The sequence below is a fragment of the Peromyscus eremicus genome, chromosome 8a (genome assembly GCF_949786415.1).
Source record: "Peromyscus eremicus chromosome 8a, PerEre_H2_v1, whole genome shotgun sequence".
Lineage (NCBI taxonomy): Eukaryota > Metazoa > Chordata > Mammalia > Rodentia > Cricetidae > Peromyscus > Peromyscus eremicus.
The window spans coordinates 29,310,255-29,317,903 of record NC_081423.1 but is presented as its reverse complement, the minus strand read 5'-3'; positions in this window follow the sequence as shown (position 1 = coordinate 29,317,903).

Here is a 7,649-nt window from a genome sequence, read left to right as displayed (position 1 = left end):
TTTCTCAGTGGCTGAAAGCAAAGCCATCTCCTCTGGCCTGTGTGGGAAAGTCAGCTGTTACTTTCTGGCAAACTGGTGGATTTAAGATAAGCCTCAGCCTCCTGTCCCAGTTATCTGAAGAAGGGTCACTCCCAGTGTTTCAAGGAGTTTTCAGACGTTTGTCATTTCACTCTCCTAATAAAAGTGAAAGCCCTCTGTCAAGAAATGGCATGGGTGGTCTGAAGATGGGGGCAAGAAAACTCTGGGCACCCGGGACCCGTGGGGTCTTTAAGCTGTCAGAGTCCAGGCTCCATCCAAACACTTTCTGCAAACACAGGGTGTCCCTTAGGAAAGCTGGGAATGTGATTCCTGGCACATCAAAATCGCTTTTGATTATGAGTCCTTGGGAGCAAATGTCTGATGTGTTTTCAGAGCCCTGAAGGAAATGTCTGGACACTCCCAGGGTCGCTACACGTGACTACCTGGCCGTGTCGTGTGGAGCTGGGTTCCAGAGCAGCTCTTCCCCTCTTTTTCTGTTCTCCCAACAGGAAGGCAGACAGTAAGCTGTATCCTAAACCACTCACACCTGTAAACCCAGCCCTTAGGAGACTGAGGCAGGAGGACCCCTGTGATCCAGGCTAGTCTAAGCTACAGAGGGAAGTGTTTCAAAAATAACCAATAGAAAAAGACAGTAACACAAAGTGATTTGCTTATTCAGTATGGACGTGTAAAGGCTGTGCCAACTGTGTCCCCCTGCACCTGACTTGGTGATGGTTTACAGACAGGGCTGACACTGGATGACTGTGGTTTCCGTGCTCATACAGCAACTGGTAAACCCCGAACTGACCTCCTCTGTACCTTACCCCTTGTTAGGTTAACCAAGACCCTTCCTGTTGGGGGGGCCTGCTGCTAGTAACCTCCAGTTGCAATGTGTTGCTTTTGGTATGTGTCGAATGGGAGTCTGGAAACTGTAATAAATATGATTGTATCCATTCGCTTGCCGCTTGGTCTCTGCTAATTTGGGGAGTCCTGGAAAAATCATGGGTCTCTTACCAAGAGAAGACAGGCATCTAGAAAGTTAAAGTATTTCAAGAGCAGGCTGGAGAGATGGCTCAACAGTTAAGAGCTTCCCAGTCATAAGGACCAGAGTTCGGATCTCAGCACCCATGTAACAAGCCAGGCGTCCCTCATACACCTGTAACCCCAGTTCCGGGGTGGACAGACAGGAGACTTGGGCTGGCTGGCTTCTAGCTAACTGAGAACAGTTGAGCCCTGGTTCAGGGATGAGACCTCACATGAAAGAGGGAGGGTGGGGCTGGAGAGGTGGCTCAGAGGTTAAGAGCACTGGCTGTTCTTCCAGAGGTCCTGAGTTCAATTCCCAGCAACCACATGGTAGCTCACAACCATCTGTAATGAGATCTGATGCCTCTTCTGGCCTGCAGGTATACATGCAAACAGAGCATTATATATACAATAAATAAATAAATCTTTTTTCAAAAAAAAGGAAAGAAAGAGGGAGGGTGAAGGAGGAGGACCACAGTGCCCTGGGCATGTCCACAAACACATATGTACACACACATGTGTACGCACAAATAACCAAATAAAATCTTTCTAGCCAAGTGCAGTCCTGTTGCTGTGGTCTTGGGGCCTTTTGATGCCAAAGCTCACATCTGGGTCTCCATCACTGAGACAGCTTTGTTCCCCCAAGTTTGAATCTCCCACCCCCAAGCTGTACTAATTGCCCTGTGGATTTCTTCTCCCTGGTCGTCACTGGCATTAATCCAGTCTCCTCAAGATCTGCTGATATCACCATTGAGTCTTACCCGCTCTGAATGTTTTACCACATTGGAGTGATAGATCTACACACACTTCCAGAAATCTGTGAATGGGGCACAGCTTCCCTCCATGCGTGGAAGGAAACTGAGTGGCCTGACGGTTTGCCATGTTGATGACTTAATCTCTCCTCTGTGCTTCCACAGTACCCAGTGGAACAAATAAATATCAGGTTGGCTCAAACATGGCATACGCCTGCCATCCTGGCACTCAGGAGGTAGAGTCAGGAGTTAGAGGCCAGTCTAGGCTACATAGCACGATCTAATCTCTAAAGCTCCAAAGACAGGGTTTAGAGCTCAGTGGTAGGGTGCTTGTCTAGCATGTGCAAAACACACACACACACACACACACTGATTCTTTCTCAAATTAACTTGACATACAGTGCTCTGCTCTAAAAGACCTGAGTTAACCTGAGCTCAATTGCATTTGTAATTTCCTAACCACCACAAAAGGAGAGAGGGAAGCCGGGCAATGGTGGTGCATGTCTTGATCCCAGCACTCAGGAGGCAGAGGTAGGTGGATCTCTGTGTTTGGGGGCAGCAATGTCTACAGAGTGAGTTCCAGGACAGCTAGGGCTGTTATACAGAGAAACCCTGTCTCAAAAAAAAAAAAAAAAAAAAAAAAAAAAAAAAAAAAGGAAGGTCAAGACCCACAGCTCTAGGCCTGTTTTTTCCCAGTTTTCTTCATACCTCAGAGATTGGCCAGAGTGTAGAAAGCCAGTAAATATATCTTCACCCAGGCTTGTAGCAAGAACTGAAAAAAAACCAAACAAACAAAAAACAAACAAACAAACAAATAAACAAAAAAACTTGTCTTCTAGTCTTGAATAAAACTAAATGTCTTTCTCAGTCTGCTCAACCGCCACTAGGTGGCAGTAGGTTAAAGAAAACTGTTTCACTAGGTCTCAGAAGGACCCATGTCTCCAGCTGCAAGCCATACTTAAATGTGTACAAGCTTTGACATCCAGAAAAAAAAAATTGTGATCCGCCCTGTGGCAATGTGGATTGCTGTCTTTACCTAATCTAAAGCTCAGACAGCCCAACTGCTGGCAGTCAGCGAGGGAATGAACTTAGAATGAGGAAAGAGGTTCCCCACTTTTTTCAGCTCCCCCTGCTGGCAGGAGATTGGCCCCTGCACTACTCTGCCTTGAAGCCCTAGTTTTCGGCGGTGCTGTATGGAAAGTTCCAGCGGTGCTGTGTGAAAGCCCAGTGGAGACAGCAGTTACCCTGTCTTTAGATTTCTCTCCATCCCCAGAATGGAGTGACCACTGCAGAACGGGATGCAAACATGTGTGGTGGTATTGTGTTCCTCAAAATATTGTGTATCCTAATAAATTTATCTGGGGTCAGAGAACAGACAGCCATTAGTTACAGTGGCTAGAAAATGGTGGCACTCATGCCTTTAATTCTAGCATTCCAGAGATAGAAATCCCTTTGGATCTCTGTGAGTTCAAGGTCACATTGGAAACAGCCAGGCATGGTGACACACGCCTTTAACCCCAGAAAGTCAGCCTTTAATCCCAGGGAGTAGTGGTAGAAAGCAGAAAGATATATGAGGCGTGAGGACCAGAAACTAGAAGCATTTGGCTGGTTAAGCTTTCAGCTGAGACCCATTCTGGATGAGGACTCAGAGGCTTCCAGTCTGAGGAAACAGGATCAGCTGAGGAACTGGCAAGGTGAGATAGCTGTGGCTTGTTCTGTCTCTCTGATCTACCAGCATTTACCCCAATAACTGGCCTCAGGTTGGATTTTATTAATAAGAACTTTTAAGATTCATGCTACAAACATGCTCTTGAGTCAAACAAGCGTTTATAATTAACCAAGGAAAGCTGCTGTTTTAGGGTGGGGGCGGGGGGGGGGGGGTGAGTCAATGCTTATCTACCTCCTAACACATGCCAAGGCCTCCAGAAGACTTCCCTACCCTACCTGAAGCATGATTTACTAGCAACAAACATGGCGAAGAGAAATGTGGTGTGTGAAATAGTAGCTGATTTTGAAAGGAATCACTAAAAACAAGAATACGGTTATGTTTGTTTGCTTTTCATAACTACAAGGAAAAACTCAAGTTGGTCAACTTACAAAGAGGAAGGTTTTTATCTGACTCCTAACTTTGGAGGTTCCTGCCCATGATTGATTAGCTCTGTTGCTTCAGATCTGTCATGAAACAGTGTGCCCACAGCAAAGTAAAGCCCTTTCTACTTCGTGATGTATTCATTTCCACAATGTGGTGCTCCTAGGAGGATCTTTGACCCTCACTGATTACTTCCAAGCCTTAGCTTCCTCATCTCTAGAACAGGCACACACCGTTTTCATCTTTAAAATTAGGCAGTAGGGGCTGGAGAGAGGGCTTTGTGGTTAAGGGTGCTTACTAGTCTTCCGAGGACACAACTTCAGACCCCAGAAACCATGGCCGGTGCCTCACTACCGACTGTACCTCCAGCCCCTGGGCATCCGATGGCTACGTGTGGTCTCCTTGAGCTTCTGCATGTGTGTGGCAGCCACAGCCACATACACATAAATAAAATAAATCCTAAAGTGTTGGTGACATACCCTGCTAATCTGATAGAGCACACACACCCTTGGCGCCATTTACACTTGAACTTGCTGTGTGATATTATGCAGTTTCTGCACTCGCCTGTGCTTGTGTCTTAAGACCAGATCCACCACACTGCCGCTGTGTCCTCCTCCTTTCTCCCAGCACGCAGGCGTCCGCGAGGTTTTATCCCTTGGCTCCCCAAACTGTCTGTGCTCCGTCAGTTACCTCTTCCCGGGTTAAACCTTTAGAAGATCCCATCTGCTGCTGGCGGAGCTGCATGCTTCCCCAGGAAGGACATTAGACTCCATGGGACATTCATTAGTTGGGGTTGCAAGAGGGCCATGGGGCACTGGAATGGTAATTTCCTACAAGAGACCCCAGTGACCCAGTGCGAGCTAGCTCAGCTGGTCTGAGCATGTGGCTAATGAGGGAAGGGTCATGCTTTCACTCCTGTGTGGGCCAATTAGAGTCACGTGGAAAGTACCCTCTGGAGGCAGCAGCTCACACGTTAGGTGCTGGTTGCCAGGATGGCTTGTCACCAGCTATCACCACAGTCAGAGACCCAACCCAATGCTTACCTCATCTTTCCCTTGACTGCATGGCCCAGTGTGCTCACCACCCCGTTAACTCCAAGCATCTTCACAGTTTCTGTCTTGGTCCTGAGCAGACCACCTGCCATATTTTTATTTAGCTACTGTTTCCCTGTACGTTGACTTACTTTTGAACTTTGACTGTAAAGGAAGCTGAGAAAGGAAAATGGAGAAATCCGAATCGGGAGTCGGCAGTGACATATGTAACTATTCAAATTAAAGTGTTTATCTTCAGGCCACCGACAAACGGCTCCTGTGACAGCCACAGCGATCGACAACGCATGGGGCAATAGACGTTGTAGCTGTAGAGTGAGCACGTGCTGTGAAACACTGGACAGTAGTCAAATGCCATCTGCAAAGATAGTGTTAGAAAACATTTGCTTCTAAAAAAATAAAACCAATTTGCCATAGTGGGGGGACGTAGGACCAGTGACCTGGATGTTTCATATTCCATTTTGGTAAAACTATTATCCTTGCAGGAATCTCGACACCAAAGGCCTTTCTGGAAACCATAAGTGAGCAGCTCTTAAGCTGGAACAAACCCAGGGCTTTATTTACATGCACCTTCTTCTCCAAAGTCACAGATTCTGTCCCCCTCACTCTCCATAACCTTGTGTAACTTCTTGTGTAGCCCACCACTCGTTCAGTGCTAAAGCACGTGCATCGCGGGTGTTTGCTGCCTGCATGGACCCTTTCGTTCTTCCAGTCATCAGCCAACTTCTGCCCTCAGCCAACTCATGGCCCTCCTGCCTCGGCCTTCTGAGGGCTTCAATTATAGGCATACACCACACCTAGCCATTTGATTTTTTTCCATGATATTAAGAGTACTTGCCAGGCGTGGTGGTGCCTCTCGAGGTGCCTATCGAGGCAGAGGCAGGCAGATCTCTGTGAGTTCAAGGCCAGAATGGTCTGCGAAGTGAGCTCCAGGCAAACCAGGGCTACACAAAGAGAGCCTGTTTAGGGGGGGGAAAAAAAGGACTGAAGGGTTTTGTTTGTTTGTTTGTTTGTTTGTTTTTACCAGCTCTCATATGTGTATCTCAGATCCCCTCCAGTTTATCCCAGTGTTGTAGCTGAAGTTTTCTCTGGTCCTGCCCAGCCCCACAGACCCCGCCGCCACCGCAGCCACTTATAGAAATCACTCAGAAGCTTATATTAATTAAAATTGCTCAGCCTTATTACTGACTAGCTCTTACACTTAAATTAACCCATAATTCCTATTTATGTTTAGGCACGTGGGTTGGTACCTTTTCTCAGTTCTGCCTTCACATCTTGCTTTGTCTGTGTCTGGCTGGCAACTCCTGACTCAGCCTTCCTCTTCCCAGAATTCTCCTCTCTGCTCATCCCACCTATACTATCCTTCCTGCCTGGCCACTGGCCAATCAGCATTTATTTATCAACCAATCAGAGCAACACATTCCCAGCACACAGAGCGCTATCACCCATCCCAGTGTGTACTATGTCTCCTGTGTGTGCTTTGAAGCAGAACCTGGAAGCAGTACTCTGACCTCTGCTCTCTCAGGCAGTCTGCGGGATTAGGAGGAACTGGCATGCTTCCACCCACCGGGCATGGGAGACGCTGCTGGCTTTGACTTGGAAAATGAAACCAAATCCTGGTGATGGCTGATGGTATTCACAGTATTCCGTGGCCAAAGTCATCCCACGAGATACCGAAGAAGGGGGTGCATATAACTATGCCCGGAGCTTAGGGGACACTCAACAAAGGGCAGTTGCTGTGCCCAGAAACGAGGTAGCTGAACATTGACACGTCCTGTCGGCTGTCTGTCCATGAGACCTCAGCCTTGTCTTCGCCCTCTTGTCTCTTTCCTCCTTCTACGGGGCCACAGTTTAGAAGCTCATCTCTGCTCACCTGGACACCTCAGTGAGCCTTTTCATTTGTCCCTCAAGGGCCTCCATCCTCACTGTTGACCCATATACCTGTTAAGATGCTCAAGCAGCAGAGCTTTCAAGTGAAAGTTATTTCATGCGTTAAGGAGCCCAATTTCTGGCCGGGTGGTATTGGTACCCACCTTTAATCCCAGGACTCGGGAGGCAGAGGCAGGTGGATCTCTGAGTTCGAGGCCAGCCTTGTCTACTGAGTGAGTTCCATCCAAATCTGCTAGGGCTAAAAAGAGAAACCCATCCACCCCCACCCAAAAAAAAAAAAAAAAAAAAAGAGAGAAGACGCTTAATTTCCATAGCTAGTTAAAAAACTGAGTAATAAATACCAGGGTTTGAGTTTAGAGAGTGTGTGAATGATATTTTTTGTTTTCTTTGACCTCTACCTCACGGTCTCAGTACGGTTGCTCTAGTTCCAAATATCACCTCTACTTATGATATCATCCAAAGGCACAAAAAAGAGCCTTTTTCTCCCACCAAAAAGAAAAATTCTTCTAGAAGCTTCCTAGAATTCCTCAAAACACAACTACCTTAAACCAACCCTAGGCAGGGAATAGAATTACAATGACTGGCTGTCCCTAGGCCTGGATCTGTGTTCTCTGAGCATTGTGTTAGCCATATAGCCTAACACAGTCAGGATTCCTGTATCGAGGAATGCATGTTGACTGTTAGATAAACAATTTCAGCCAGTCCTTCCTACACTCTACTGGCAGATTCAACAACATCTTGCTTGGACAAGCCTCACCCAAAGCCTCTTCAGTAAAGCCCAGGCTCTCCCTGTAATTAGGTGTTCCCTCTCTATTCTAGCAGACGGGG